A 12,491-nucleotide genomic window follows, 5' to 3' on the forward strand; every position below is an offset into this window, starting at 1 on the left:
AAGACAGGGTGTGAAAGTTTCACCAGCTGTCACAGTGGTCCAGTCTGTGCGTGGCTCAGAAAAGGTCGCTGCTGCAGAGAGAGGCACAGCAACCTAGGGTACTTGGGCAAAAAGCAGGGCCCAGTGCGAAGCCAGGAAACTTTCGGGGGTCGGCAGAGGACCCAGCTGTGAGCAAGAGGCACAGTCCTTGCCCTCCAGGAACTTCAGCCTATTTGGGGAGGGAGAGAATAACCATGTAAACAAACAAGGAAACAATCACAGTTGTAAAAAGGGCTATGAAGGAAATGAAAGGATGTGATGGAGAACGCGATGGGGAGCGGAGGAGGCCCTGATGGCTCAGGGAGGATGGCCCACGGGGAAGGCTTTTCTGAGGAAGGGTCGATTGAGCAGACATCTGACGGGGTAAGAGCAGGGGAGGAGCTTCCCTGCAAAGGGAACAAAGAAAGACCCCGGCCTGCCAGGAGCACAGAAGGAGGCAGCCCAGGTTTGCTACTGGCAAAAACCCGGCTGGAGTCCAGCTATCCATGGCGGCCCTGCCTCTTTTCAGCTGGGTGATCTGGGCAAGCTTCTCTGCTCACTGAGCTACGGTTTCTGTCTGTCCTTGCTCACAGGGTTGTTAAGTGACGCAAAGTGTATAGCAAGTGCCTGCTAAAGATCGCCATTTTAGAAGACATAGGTGAAATGTTCATGAAATTATAGAGGGCAGAGCCTGGGAGAGTTTGAAAAGTCTTCAGATGGAGGGAGCATTTAGGTTGGGTTCTGAGGGAGGTGTAGGAGTTTGACCAAGATAGTAGGAGGAAAGGGTATTCCAGGAGACAGGGCCACAGGTCCTCTCAACTTCCCATCTATCTTCTGTGCCAGCCCCACCCACTGCTCCTCCTCAGAGCTTGAACTCACATTCCTCCATTTCTGGTCTCTGGTTACTCCATTCCAGACAGGGTATGAAATCCAGGCTGGAATTTTCTTCTAACCCAATTCAAGCCATCCCTCTTCTTTGAGTCCCACCCATTGAGTTCTCTCTACTGAGTAGTAGAACACTCCCCTGCTAGGAACAGTGGCTCCCCATGGCCGTGAGGGGAAGGCCTGCACCCTCCCAAATCCCCCACAAGGCCCTTCTCAACTAGGGCCCTGTCCAGACCCTTTGCTGCCCCCTCACCTCAGCCACACCAATCTGTTCTTTCTTCCACCAATAAGTCCTTCACTCACACAATTTCCCTCTGCCCTGCATACTTCCCCTCCCACCACTCACTCTCCCCAGGCCCACGCCTTGGCTTCAGTTCATCAGCGTCACAACCTCCAGGAAGCCTTCCCTGACGTCTGTGGCTGGGTTAGAGCCTTTTCTCTGAGCTGCCTTAGGTCTTCCATCATAGCACACATTTATAGGTCCATTTGATTCAAGTCTGCTTCCTTCACTAAACATCGAGTCTAAGCTGTTCACAAGATAGATACAGCACTTAGCACAAGGCCAGCACATAGTAGGTGCTCAACAAACATATGTGAAAGGAAGGAAGGAGAGTTAGTCCAGCCCTCTAGGACAGATGAGAAAACTGAGGCTGGGAAGCTGGACCCAGGGTGGTCAGGTCTCCTGCCTGCTGTCCAACTGGTGCACCCTTGCTTCCCCTCCTTTCTCCACTCTGCCTGCTGAACCCAGTAGTGGAGTGGTGGTGGTGGTGATGGGGGACTTGGTGGAAGGTGGCTGTAGGCAGAAGACCTCGGGAGGGCAGTTGGGAAGCTGAGCTCCCAGGTCTCCAGAAAAGCCAGAGCTGGCCAGGAGGGGAGGCTGAAGTTCACATCTGGTTTTGCCCATCCAGGCCTCAGCTCCTTCCAGGCAGCCTGTCCATCCTGGTGCCACTACCATGTCCTCCATCTCGCCTGACCCCTGACCCCTTCCTCCCTTTCTGGGGAGGCAAGAAAGGACCCCTTTCAGGGCTGCAGATGTAGCCCGTGGATGTGTGCGAGTGCGGCCCAGTCATATGGTGCTGTGTGTACATTAAAAAAATATCAATTACTGAGAGGGAACACTGAAACCTACCTTAACCCTTGTGGCCAAGTTTTGGGGGGTTGTTTCTCTGCTTAATATACTGAAGCCCCCAAATGGACAGTGCCTGGGTCCGTTCACCCTCCGAGGAAGCACTGGTTGAATGGAGTCCTAGGTTTGATCTATCCTTGGGGCGGGGGGATGGGCTCTGTCTTGGCTCCCCTGAGAACTAGCACCACCACCTCCAACTAATTCTGGTACCTGGGCCCCTCCGTAGGCCTCAGCGTCCTCATCTGCAACTCGGGACTGAAAAATCTCTCTCCAGCTTGCCCCTCCAGGGCACCTGGGAGAAGCCCAGGCAATCAGCTGACCGCAGACCGGAAAAGTTCAAGGAGGCAGCCGCAAAGGATCATGGGCCTGGGGGCGGAGAGATTCCGGAGGCTGGGGCTTTCTGGGGGCTGCCAATGGTTGAGCCCAAGTGCTGAGGCAGCAGCTGGGGGCCCTCAGCATTGAGGTCAAGGGCCGGGGCTGGGAGTGAGAAGGGTTACTCGGCTTTCTGATCCGAAGGCCCACTGGCTCAACGCGCTGTGGGATCCTGAAGTTCTCAGACTGGCCTGTCCCAAAGGCTTATTAGTACTGTGATCGTGGTTGTTGAAAGAATCCTTTTCTGTTTCCCGGAGCACTCACGGGGGGCAGGGGGAGGGCGGGTAAGGCATGGAGGATTGAGACTCAAGCCCTGCCTGCCCGGTGCACAGCTGGAGGCCTAGGGAAAAGGGAATTTGTTAAAGGTGCCTGTGCTTTGATGGGGGTCGCTGAGGCAGGGGGCCAGGAAAGAGGACACCTAATCCCTTGGGAAGAGGCTGGAGGAGGGTTTTAAGGGAAGATTCACAAGAAGAGTAGACCCCCCCCCCCCGCCCAATGGAAGAGCTGAGTCTGAGACCAGGAGGAAAAGGTGGGAAAAGCCTTTCTGGCAGAAGGAACAGCGTGTGCTAGGGCTTGAGATGGGGCAATATCTGGGAACCACAAGAATTCCATCTGGCGGGAAAGGAGAGGGGCCGGGTGGCGTAGGCAGGACTTCGATGGGCAGGGCCTTGAATGCCGGGGTAACTCGGCGTCCTCGCTCCGCGCGGGGTTTGGCTGCCCTTGGGCCCCTGGGGCAGGCGCCGAGCGTAAATGCCCCTCTCCCCGCCCTCCGCCCGCCCGGCTCCGGGAAGGCCGGACCGACCGCGCGGCTCGCCCTTTCAAGTCGGCCTCCCGGGGTCCCCCAGCTGGTCCAAGGGCGGGGGCGGCTGCGCTGACATCAAAGCCCGCCGCCCCAGTCAGCTTCGGTTTCGGAAGGGGCGGGCGAGCAGGGGAGGGAGACAGGTTTAGGCGGATTCCCCTTTCATCCCGCGGCTTCGGCCCGGGGAGCAGACCTCCGGGAGGCCCTGCACGTCCCTGCTGAGCAAGTCTCTGCAGGGCCGGGGGGCCCAGGAGGGGCAGGTGGGGAGCCACGGGGCGGCGGCCACTAGGACTCTGCAGGAAAGAGCCCCGGCTTGGGAATCGGGTGACCCGAGTTCCGAACCGGCTGGGCTATGTGACCTCAGGCCAACCCGTCTCCTTCTCTGGGCCTCAACTTCCCCAGCTGCTCTCTGCCCTGCCCTGGAAGCCCTGTCTCAGGGGCCTTCTTGGGGAGGGGCATCCGAGCAGATCTGATGGGGATTTGGGCCGCTGCTGAGGAGCCCGGGCTCTCCTTGCATGACCTTCTCTTTACCCATCATTCCCTAGGATGATCCCCCCAAAGAGGAACTGCTTCCTGCCATGTCCTGCTGTGTCACCATTTGTCCAGGCCTTCCCCTGTCTGGGTCTAGGCTTGTCCCGAATGTTCCAGGGGGAGAGTGGACATTGATTGCTAGTCTCCGTTTTGAGACTGACCGCATCCTTCTAGCAGGTCTATGCCCCCATTGGTGAAAGAGGGGTGGAGGGAAACGGCTCTGCCTTTCTGATGGAACAATAATGATCTTAGTGACAATGGCTGTGTCCTGTAGTCAGCCCCAGGCTCTCCTGGCTCTCTCCCTGCACATCCCAGCACATCCCACGAAAGACTCTCAGCACTCTATGCAGTAGATTAAGGGCATCCCCATTGTCCAGGTGAAGCACCTGAGGCTCAGAGAGGGGACATGACTTGCTCCAGGTCACACAGCTGGTAAGGGCAGACTTGACCCATGTGCCTGGAGAGAATGCACTTGGTTCCCAGAAGTCATCCCTCAGCTGTTCATGCCTGTGGCCTGCACTGATAGAAAACGATCACAAAGCACTGAGCACTGGCATCCACCCTGTTGTGGGTTGATTTGTGCCCCCCAAAAAGAAATGTTCAAGCCTTGACTCCCACCACCTGTCAGTGTGACCTTGTTTAGAAATAAGAGTCTTTGCAGATGTTATCAAGTTAAGATGAGGTCATACTGGAATAGGGTGAGCTCTAAAGCCAATGACAGGTATCATTTTAAGAAGAGATTTGGAGACACAGACAGAGGGGAGCAGGCCATGTTGACGACTGAGGCAGAGACTGGAGTCCTGCAGCTGCAAGCCAAGGAACACCCAAGTATTGCCGGCAACCACCGGAAGCTAGGGAGAGGCAAGGAGAATCCTTCCCTAGAGACTTAGGAGGGAACATGGCCCTGCCAACACCTTGATTTGGGACGTCTATCCTCTGGAAGTGTGAGAATAAATTTCTGTGTGTTAAGCCACCTAGTTTGTGGCTCCAGGACTTGATGGATTACCAGTTGAGATGCTTCAACAAACGGATATATTTGGAGGTGCTCGCTCATTTATGCCATGAAATTTGGAAGACAGCTACCTGGCGAACTGACAGGAAGAGATCTATATTTGTGCCCACTCCAAAGAAAGGTGATCCAACAGTTTGCGGAAATTATCGAATAACGTCCTTAATATCACACACTAGTAAAATTTTGCTGAAGATCATTCAAAAGCATTTGCAGCAGTACATCAACAGGAAACTGCCAGAAATTCAAGCCGGATTCAGAAGATGACATGGAACAAGGGGTATCATTGCTGATGTCAGATGGATCCTGGCTGAAAACAGAGAATGTTTACCGTGTTTTATTGACTATGCAAAAAATTTTGACTGTGTGGATCGTAATCAATTATGAATAACATTGCGAAGAATGGGAATTCCAGAACACTTAATTGTGCTCGTGAGGAACCTATACATATATCAAGAGGCAGTTGCTCAGACAGAACAAGGGGATACTGCGTGGTTTAAAGTCAGGAAAGGTGTGCATCAGGGTTGTATCCTTTCACCATACTTATTCAATCTGTATGCTAAACAAATAATCTGAGAAGCTGGACTACATGAAGAATGAAGCATGAGGATTGGAGGAAGACTCACTAACCACCTGTGATATGCAGATGACACAACCTTGCTTCCTGAAAGTGAAGAGAACTTGAAGCTCTTACTGCTGAAGATCAAAGACCACAGCATAAAGGAAACAAAAATCCTCGCAACTGGACCTGGAAGCAACATCGTGATAAACAGAGAAAAGATCAAAATTGTCAAGGATTTCATTTTACTTGGATCCACAGTCAATGCCCATGGAATCAACAGTGAAGAAATCAAATGATGTATTTATTGCGTTGGACAAATCTAATGCAAAAGACCTCTTTCAAATGTTAAAAAGCACAGATGTCACTTTGAAGACCAAGGTTCACCTGACCCCAGCCATGGTATTTTCAATTATTTCATACGCTTGCAAAAGCTGGACAGCGAATACGGAAGACCAAAGAAGAATTGATGCCTCCGGATTATGGTTTTGGTGAAGAATATTGAATATGCCATGGACTGCCAGAAGAACAAACAAATCCGTCTTGGATGAAGTACAGCCAGAATGCTCCTGAGAAGTGAGGATGATGAGACTTGGTCTCATGTACTTTGGACACGCCTTGTAAAGTAGAGAGTCATCGAAAAGAGAAAGACCCTCAACGAGATGGATTAACTCAGTGGCTGCAACAATGGGCTCAAGCATAACAACAATTGTGAAGATGGCATAAGACTGGGCAGTGTTTCATTTGGTTGTACATAGGGTCACTATGAGTTGGAACTGACTTGAGGGCACCTAACAAGTTTGTGGTAATTTGTTACAGCAGCCCTAGGAAACTAATACACACAGTAAGAGGCAGGTGTACAAGACACCCAATTTTATAGGTTGGGAAACTGAGGCACTAGGAGGTCACACAGCCAGATAAGTAGTGGAGCTGGGAACTAGGCCCAGGTTTATTGGTCCCAGAGCCTTGGGGTTTAGCCACTGCCTGGGGGAGGGCGGGGGTGGCACTCCTTAGTATGTCTCCGGCCCAGGCAGGGACCATATCATCCAACATATGAACTCCAGTGAGAGGCACTGTTATGTCCATTATACTGCCTGGGGGCTGAGACGCAAAGAAGTGAATGGTGGATCCCAGTCTCACGGAAAGTAGCCAAGTCAGAATTTGAACCCAGCCTGTCTGGCTCCTAAGCCCCAACTCCAGACTTCATAGCTTGGGTAGCAGAGGGCAGAAATCACTCCCCACCCCAGGCTGCCTCCCCTGCTCCCCACAAGATGGGCCAAACAACACACAATTTGCAGAGCCCCAGAAGGTTCTCTCTGTGCGGTTCCTAATCTGCCAAGCGGGGGCAGTTTTCACGAACCTCCCGCAAGACCACAGGCATACCCAGGCTGGAGGGACAAGAGAGTTACCCGGATATCCGGCAGATGCCACCCCAGCCCAGAGATTTAAAATTCCTCCCTGGAAAATCAGATAATCAAGGAAGTCAAATACCGTGAAATGAGTGTGATCCTTGCCAGAAATCCAGAGGGAGCATTGGAGAATCATCACATGGCAAGTGCGGGCAGGATTTTAGAGTATGTGGCCCACTTCCTCATCTTATGGGCAGGGAAACTGAGGGAGAGCCCTCAGATAGGGTCCTGTTCCTTGGTCCACATTTATGAAGGGTCTCCTATGTGGCCTTCCCATGTGGCATGAGGCACTGGGGCCAGATGTAACAGTCTCTGCCCTGGTGGGGCTCAGGGTCTGCTGAGAGAAGCATCCTCTACCAGTAATGCTGCCATTATTTAATTCTGGTTACTGGCAAGTGCTACGAGGCCACCAAGACCCGCTTCACGGGGGTGGGCTGGCCTGAGGAGCAGCACGTGCAGGGGCCCTAGGGCATGAACGAATTTGGTTCAAGAGGGGAAAGGAGAAGCCAGAGGCAGAGCTGCAAGGAGTGAGGGGGCATGGAGGGAGAAGCCAGGGAGAAGAGGGCAGGCAGAAGGAGCAGAACCTTGGGGCTTGGATCAGACAGCCAAGGCCAGGGTCAGTGCTGGGTTAGGGGAGAGGACAAGCAGGATGAGTCAAAGCTGGCAACCAGGAGTCCAGCCTGCAGGGTTATGAGCAGCCCTCAGGGGCACCCCAGGACTTGAAGCCCCAGGCCAGAGGGGGCATCTGGGTAGTGGGAGCCCTGGCTCAGAGCAGGAGAGTGGAGCAAGTCCTAAACCCTATTCTGCTAAGCTGCTAAAAAGGAGGAAGATCAAAAGGGAAAATTTGCAAGTTAGATTTACCTTGAGTTCTCTTAAACCACCAAAAGCTCTTGGAAAATAGTGTTAGGATCTTAACTCCACAAATGCTGGATATTCCAGTCTTGAAGGTCTGTGGAGGCCCTGCCCTGGCTTCCCAGAATGGGGGTGGGGGGGGGGAAGGGTGGCCCCTCCCCAACTTTCTGTGGGCAAACAGTGGCTCCTCAAAGCTGGTTTGGCGCTTCTCAGAAGTGTGCTGGTTCCACACCATAGGTTGGGGAGCAGCTTGAGGGGGTGAGAGAGAGAGAGAGGGGGGAGAGGAGGAGGAAGGCAGAAGGAGGAAGATGGAGAGAGGGAGGGAGGAGAGAAGGAAAGGAGGAACTGGGGAAGGAGGAGGGATATGGGAAGGAGTTAAAGGGTTGAAGGGAGTAAGGAAAAGGAGTAAGAAAGAAGGGAAGAAGGGGATAAGAAAGAAGGAGAAGAAAATTAGGAGAGAAGAGGAAGAGGGAAGAGGGGAGGGGAGAAAAGGAGGGAAAGAAGGAAACAGGGGAGGTAGGATGGGAGGAAGGCAGAAGGAAGGGGGAGGAGGTTGTCTGTCTGTCCTGCATGGCAGTGAGGCTCTTCTCTGCACTTGTGGGACCTTCTGGTCTGTTACTTCCTCTTATAGTAATATCCATTCCCTTGACTGTGTAGACCTGTCCTGTGCCAGGGGCACTCCATGTGAATCTCACCTGATCCTCAGAAAGGATTGGACCTCAGTTACCAGCTCAGCCAGACCCCAAGCCTGGGAGCTTAACTCCAGGGCTCTCCCTGGACATAAGGGCAGGTTTACTTAGGGGCCTGGGCACCTTGTGTGCATGCTTGCGTGGTTAGGAGTACAGACCCCAGACAGAGTGGCTGGGCTTGGATTCCATTTATCCACTTACCAGTTGTGTGACCTTGGGCAAGTGACTCAACCTCTCTGTGACTCAGTTGTGAGGAGTAATGAATTAACCCATGAAATTCTACTGTACAGCTCCTGACACAGAGTAAGCACTCAATCAGTTTTATCTGCTATGATTACTACTCAACAAGGCTGCCTGTGGGATTCCTTTAGGAGCAGGCTCAGATTGAAGGGAGAGGTCCAAGGGTGGGCCTCAGAAGGTCCTAGAAGCTCCTAGAATTGATTGCAAAGTGTTATGTCTGGATGCATTCTTCTGGACAGAGAAGGTCTTTAGCTTTCATCACAGGTCTAAAGACCCCCAAATGTAGAGCCTTCCTGCACAAGGGTTGCCAGCGTCCCCAGTCCTTTGCAGGTGCCATTTTCACACAACTGTTGAGGCGCTGCCTGTTAGCGGGTTGGCCAGGGCAGGTAGGTGCCCACACATGGTGGGGAGAGCGTATATACTGAGGGAAAACAAGCTCCCGACTCAGGGGAATTATTTTTAAGGCTGAGACAACACTGTGTATCCAAACTAGCTCCCTTCTCTGGGATGGGGAGGTGCGAAAACAGATTTCAAAGGTACACGTTGAATAAACAAAACACAATAAAAATAACGTTTGGAACCCAAATGCTGAATCGCAGCCCCAGGCACTTTCAACCAGCTGATGCCAGACTTCTCTGGCTACCAGGCACAGGCCATGGGGGCGTGCCAGGAGCCTCAGCGCAGCTGGGACCTAGGGGGCCAGGCACCCACACCTGCCCCCTCACCAAGCAGGCCACCTGGCCAGCCCCGCCCTCGAGACATAGCTGGGATTCCTGCCAGTTCCATCCTGGTGACTCTCTCAGGCCCTGGCAGGATCCTTTGCCTACTTCTCACTCTGTGGAGTTGAGGGGCTTCCCCATCTGCCATTAGGGAGCTTTTGAGTATGTGTGGAGTGCCCCTGGGAATGTGAACCTGCTCCTGGGAGGCAGTGTGACTTCATGGGTTCCAATCCTGGTTCTGCTGTGTGACCCTGGGACAGTGGCTGCACCTCTCTGAGCCTCATGTGGAAATGGGGATCATTACAGTATCCCTTCACAGCACAGAGCTTTGGCTGCAATTACCACAGGAGAGAGGCCATCGGGGTCTTGGGGAGCACACACTTGGGTGATGGCCTGGGCCCCCGTTTCTCCATCTATACAGTTAAATGACCTTGAAAGAACTTTTCACGAGCTCCATGTTAGACTGCAAAGTGAGGACATCAGGTGCAGAAGGGTGCACACACTACAGAGCTTACATAAAATGTATATTAAAATACAAAAACACTGTTCGTGCAGTACTTGCTTGTATGTGCACAGAATTGCTCTGGAAGGTGCACGAGAAACTGGGTGACCTGGTGGGAGGGACCAGGGCTGGAGGAGGCTGGAAGGGGCTTTCTTTTCCCTGATTTCTTGTTTCTGCTTCTGGATTCTGTGCTGCATGCCTACGTCAATAAATAGATTTAAGGGTATTTTTAAAGTCCTTTCTGAGCTTTGCTGGTCTGGACCTTCTGTCTGCCACTGCCCCAGCTCCCAGAGAGCTGCCCTGAGGGACCTGGGGACCCAGGACAGAGATTCAGGGTCAGGACAAAGCCCAGTGCTTGCCGAGGCCCATAGGGCTGTCACCTCCTGGGATCTGCCCATCTGACAGCCTCACCCCTGCCTCCCAGCCCTCTGCCCTGGCCAGCTGGGACTCCCCTAACCCTCTCCCCACCCCTCACTCTCTCCAGCTCCCCCCGACCCCCCAGCAGCCAGCTGTGGTCCAGCCTTCAGGCCAGTGAACTTGAAGCCCAAGTTCCCTCTGCCCAAGCACTCTTCCCCTAGGCCCCCCACCCCAGGACAATCTGTGTCCAGGACCATTACACAATTTGCAGGGCCCAGTGCAAGATGCAAATACGGGACTCCTTGCTCAAAAATTATTAAGAATTTCACGTCGGTGACAATGGAGCACTAAACCAAGTATGGGACCCTGCTGAGTGTGGGACCCTGTGCAACTACACAAATCCAGTGGCCACAAAGCTGGCCCCATCTGTATCTTCCCCTAAAAAACCATGGGCTTCCTGAAGCAGGAACCATGTCTGTCTTGTTCACAGGGCCCAATACTGAACCTGATACACGGGAGATGCTCAATAAATACATGTTCCAAGAAGGAATGAAGGACTGGAACTGAGAAATGGGCAGAATGTGCTAGCAAACCTAGCCTGGACATCCTGCCCTCCAGGAGCTTGCCCTCTTGCCCTGTAGGAGCCCCTGGGCTGGAGGAAATCTGGATGGCCTTCTGGAGGAAGCAACCTCACCCCCCCCCCCACCCCGGCCAGGAGGCTGCTCTGCGCTTTCCCATATCAGCCCTTCCCACCCTTTCTTACCTAGAGCCTAGCTGTGTTAAGTAATCAGCAAGTCACTCAAGCACTCTGTGCTCGGCTTCCTCATCTATAATATGGGATTAGAGATAGTGCCCCCTTTGCAGAGTCATGCCCTCCTTCATGGACAAGCAAGCTGTAAGCATGGGAGTGCCCAGACCAGTGTCTGTACATAGTACTTGCTCAGCAATATTTAGCCATTATCCTTCTGACTTCCTTCTGGAGTCAGAGCTCTGAGAAGGCAGGGCCCAAGTCTGTCTGCTCACACGGATTCCTGGTCACTCTAGTATACCTTATGGGAACACCTGTGCTAGACGTTGCTTGTGGCCTGGCCTAACAGGCATCACCCTCCGGAGAACATACTCCAGGTCCTTGGGAAGGCAGGACAGTGCCTAGCCCAGCAGGTCCCCACAGGAAGATTCTGCTGGGCTTTGCAGGGTTCTGCAGCCTCAAGAGCTGGAAGTCTGCCCAGAGCCAAGCAGGGGGCTCCCTGGGAGGCCTGGGAACTTGGGGGCGTCACCACAGCCACCAGGGCTGCCAGGTGTAGACAGGAAACTGGGGAAACCCTGGGGGGCGAATCATTAAGAGTCCCTGAGGTCCCATGATGTGAGCGGACAGAGGGCATTGCTGCCGCTGGTACGAGTCCTACCATTCAGGAGCGTTCCAGGGCCTGGAGATACCTGGCCCAGCCTGGTGGGCCCTGATGGGGGCCAACCCCTCCTTCCACCTTGCATACCGCTAGCGCCCAAAGCTGGCTCCCATGGGCCCAAATGATATACCAAGTGTCATCTGTGTCTCCCCTTTTCCTGGAGCTCATTACAGAGGAGTGTTGAGACTTGTGGGGCTGCCTGGAGGTGGCAGCACACATATCTCCATGAAGGGGTTTGACAGCCTCTAACAGGAGCCCCTGGAAGGTGCAGGCCATCTGTCACTTAGGACTGGGAGGGAATGACAAAAGGACCGAGAGAGGCAGAAACAAGGGGGAGAGGGAGGGTACCTGGAGATGGGGGTGTTGGATAAATGGCATGACAAAGGCAGAGCCCCGGAATGGGCAGTGGACAGCCCTATATTGTATGTGTGTGCTGTGTGTCTTAGTCAGGGGAGCACCAGCCTGGCCTTTCCCCCTGCCTTGTCAACAGCCCTCCTGTGTCCCTTGCCTCCCACTGGCCCAGGCTTAGATACTGCTAGACCTGAGAGGCTGACCTCGTTGCAGGGACTGAGGCAGCTGCCTCCCTTCCTGCACTTCCCCTTCTCTGTCCAGTCCTGACCACACCTCTACTTCACTGACCTCAGGTGGCCCAGGTATCCACCCCACAGCCCTGCACAGCTGGTTGGGTGCCTTCTCTGTGCTCCTAAAGTCCTGGGGCTCCCCTCAGCCCCTATTATCATGTCCTGGAATTGCCCATTTGAGTCCACGCCCCCTCTGGGCTGTATAATCCCGAGGGCAGGGCTAGTCATTCTAGTGTCCGCTGTGTGCCCAGGGGGAACATGCATGAGCCCATGGGGGCAGTTCATGTCCCTCAAGCCCCACTTGGGCTGGCTTCACTTGGGCTCCACATCCTTCTGTGGCTTCCCATCGCTGTCCGGAGTCAGCATCGCCTTTACCATTCCCCACAGATCCAGCCTTCCCCACCCTGCCCCATCCAGGAAAGCCCTGAGGCTTCCTG

This window comes from Elephas maximus, chromosome 9, assembly GCF_024166365.1.
Source record: "Elephas maximus indicus isolate mEleMax1 chromosome 9, mEleMax1 primary haplotype, whole genome shotgun sequence".
In the NCBI taxonomy this organism is placed as follows: domain Eukaryota; kingdom Metazoa; phylum Chordata; class Mammalia; order Proboscidea; family Elephantidae; genus Elephas; species Elephas maximus.